This window comes from Ipomoea triloba, chromosome 3 (genome assembly GCF_003576645.1).
Source record: "Ipomoea triloba cultivar NCNSP0323 chromosome 3, ASM357664v1".
In the NCBI taxonomy this organism is placed as follows: domain Eukaryota; kingdom Viridiplantae; phylum Streptophyta; class Magnoliopsida; order Solanales; family Convolvulaceae; genus Ipomoea; species Ipomoea triloba.
Genome location: NC_044918.1, coordinates 12,809,443 through 12,812,385, shown reverse-complemented (window position 1 = coordinate 12,812,385; position 2,943 = coordinate 12,809,443).

The window sequence follows — 2,943 nt, the reverse complement described above, 5'->3', positions numbered from 1 at the left end:
TTCTTTGGACTGAGTTTGTGAAAAGTGCCTGCTGGATACCTCTCCTTGCGTAAATATATTAACACCTGTTCTCCAATTTGAAACACTTGTTGTCTGCGCTTTTAATCGGCTGCAGCTTTATACTTGGCATTTGAAGCAATCAACTTTGCCTTAACTTCTTCTTGGACATTCTTGACTTGTTCAGCCATGTTTGAGGCAGATTTGTGCATCCCATCAACCTTCGGTAAGTGAAGAAGGTCCACCGCATGCCGCGGAGTTTTTGTATACACAACAGAGAATGGAGACCGCCCGATGGACATATGAACAGAGCTATTATATGCAAATTCAGCTTGGGACAAAGCAAAATCCCACTGCTTAACATGCTCTCCACAAATGCACCGAATCAAGTTCCCAAGAGTACGATTTGTGACCTCAGTTTGACCATCCGTTTGAGGGTGCGCAGAACTACTGAAATTCAGACTTGCATCAAAGCGTTTCCAAAGAGTCGTCCAGAAATGAGAGAGAAATTTTGAATCTCTGTCAGAGGTGATGGATCGAGGGGCACCGTGAAGATGAACAATCTCTTGAAAAAATAGTCGGGCGACATGAACAGCATCAGAAGTTTTTTTACAGGGGATGAAATGAGCCATTTTGGAGAACCGGTCCACCACCACAAAGACCGAATCTACTCCCCTCTGTGTTCTGGGGAGGCCAAGCACGAAATCCATGGATAAATCTTCCCAAATATTATCTGGAGTTGGCAAAGGTGTATAAAGACCAGTATTTTGCACATGCCCTTTAGAGGTTTGACAAACAGAACATCTCTTCACAAAGGTGCCAACATCTCTCTTTAATTGTGGCCAATAATACCTTTCTTCTAGGCTAGCAATTGTTTTATCTCTGCCCATATGTCCTGCTAAACCTCCACCATGCAAGTCCCTAAGGAGCTTTTCCCGTAAGGATGTCCTTGGGATGCATAAACGATTTCCTTTGAAAAGATATCCATCTAAAATATGAAAGTCTTGAGTTGAGTTGTGTTGTTGAGCTTTCTTCCATACTTCTTTGAAATCTTCATCAGAATCATAGAGGTTCCTTAGTAGTTCAAACCCAATGAGCTCTCCTTGTAATGTGATCAACAGGTTCCTCCGTTGACTAAGGGCATCAACCACTTTATTTGATACTCCAGATTTATGCTTAATCACAAAGGAGAATTGTTCAAGGAAAGATGACCACCTTGCATGCATTTTATTCATGTGCTTCTGACTTTGAAAGTATTTTAGAGTTTCATGGTCTGAGTAAATCACAAAATCACAGGGCAGTAAATAATGTGTCCACACTTGCAAAGCTCGTACCACTGCATAGAGTTCCTGCTCGTAAGTAGACCATTTTACACGAGCTGGGCTTAGTTTTTCACTGTAGAATGCCACTGGTTTCTTTTCTTGAGACAACACAGCACCTATTCCCACTCCGCTGGCGTCACATTCAACTTCAAAAACTTTGTTAAAGTCTGGCAATGCAAGAATAGGGGCAGATGTAATTTTCTCCTTCAGTTCATTGAAACTAGCATTAACTGCTTCATCCCATTTGAAATTTCCCTTGCGTAAACAATTAGTGATAGGAGCTGCAATGCTACTAAAATCCTTAATAAACCTTCTGTAAAATGTGGCTAAACCGTGAAAACTTCGAACTTCCCCCACGGTCATCGGAGTTGGCCAGTGAAAACTTCGAACTTCCCCCACGGTCATCGGAGTTGGCCATTCTCGTATTGCCTTCACCTTTTCTTCATCAACTCGTATCCCATCTGCACAAATCACAAAGCCGAGAAAGACAAGTTTTTCAACCATAGCACAAATCACAAAGCCGAGAAAGACAAGTTTTTCAACCATAAAAGAGCATTTCTTTAAGTTGATGTACAACTTATGTTTCTGAAGAGTCTGCAATACCAACTTTAGATGCCTTAGGTGTTCTCCTCGGTTCTGACTATATATCAGAATGTCGTCAAAATATACAACGACGAACTTGCCATTGAAAGGCCTTAGGATTTCATTCATGAGCCGCATGAAAGTACTCGGTGCATTGGACAACCCGAACGGCATTACCAACCATTCATAAAGACCATCTCGAGTTTTGAAAGCTGTTTTCCATTCGTCTCCAGGTTTAATGCGCACCTGGTGATATCCACTTCTAAGGTCAATTTTTGAGAAAACAGTAGCACCATGGAGTTGGTCCAGCATGTCATCTAGTCGCGGAATTGGGAAACGATATCTGATGGTGATCTTGTTGATTGCCCGGCTATTAATGCACATTCTAAAACTGCCATCTTTTTTTGGAGCGAGTAATGCCGGTACAGCACACGGACTTTTACTTTCCTGAATAAACCCCTTCCGTAAGAGTTCAACAACTATATTATTTAGAGCCTCATTCTCCATGGGATTCATGCGGTAATGTGGGAGATTAGGTAGACTTGCTTCGGGTATCAAATCTATTTGGTGTTGAATGTCCCTTAAAGGTGGCAATCCATCAGGAAGCTCTTCTGGTGCAACTTCTGAAAATTCTTTTAGCAAGGAGCTCAGCTCATCAGGAACAAAATATTGAGAATCCCTTTCCTTAGCAACCACTAGCAGAATAGTTTTGAATTCTTTAGCTTCTACAATAAATTCCTTCCAATTTGCAGTAACGGTGACAACACATGTTTTCCTTTGGTCTGCAACACTCCAAGAAATAGGAGGGATTAGTATCTTTTTATTTTTCCACACAAATTTATAAGTGTTCTGCCGCCCGTGGTAAATGGCATCTACATCAAACTGCCATGGTCTCCCTAAAAGAATATGGCATGCATCCATGTCAATGACTTCACAAGTCACGGTGTCTTGATAGCTTTTCCCAATGGAAACCGGCACGTGGCAAACCTCCATCACCATAACAGATGGCCCTTCCTTTATCCAGCCCAATTTGTAAGGTTTT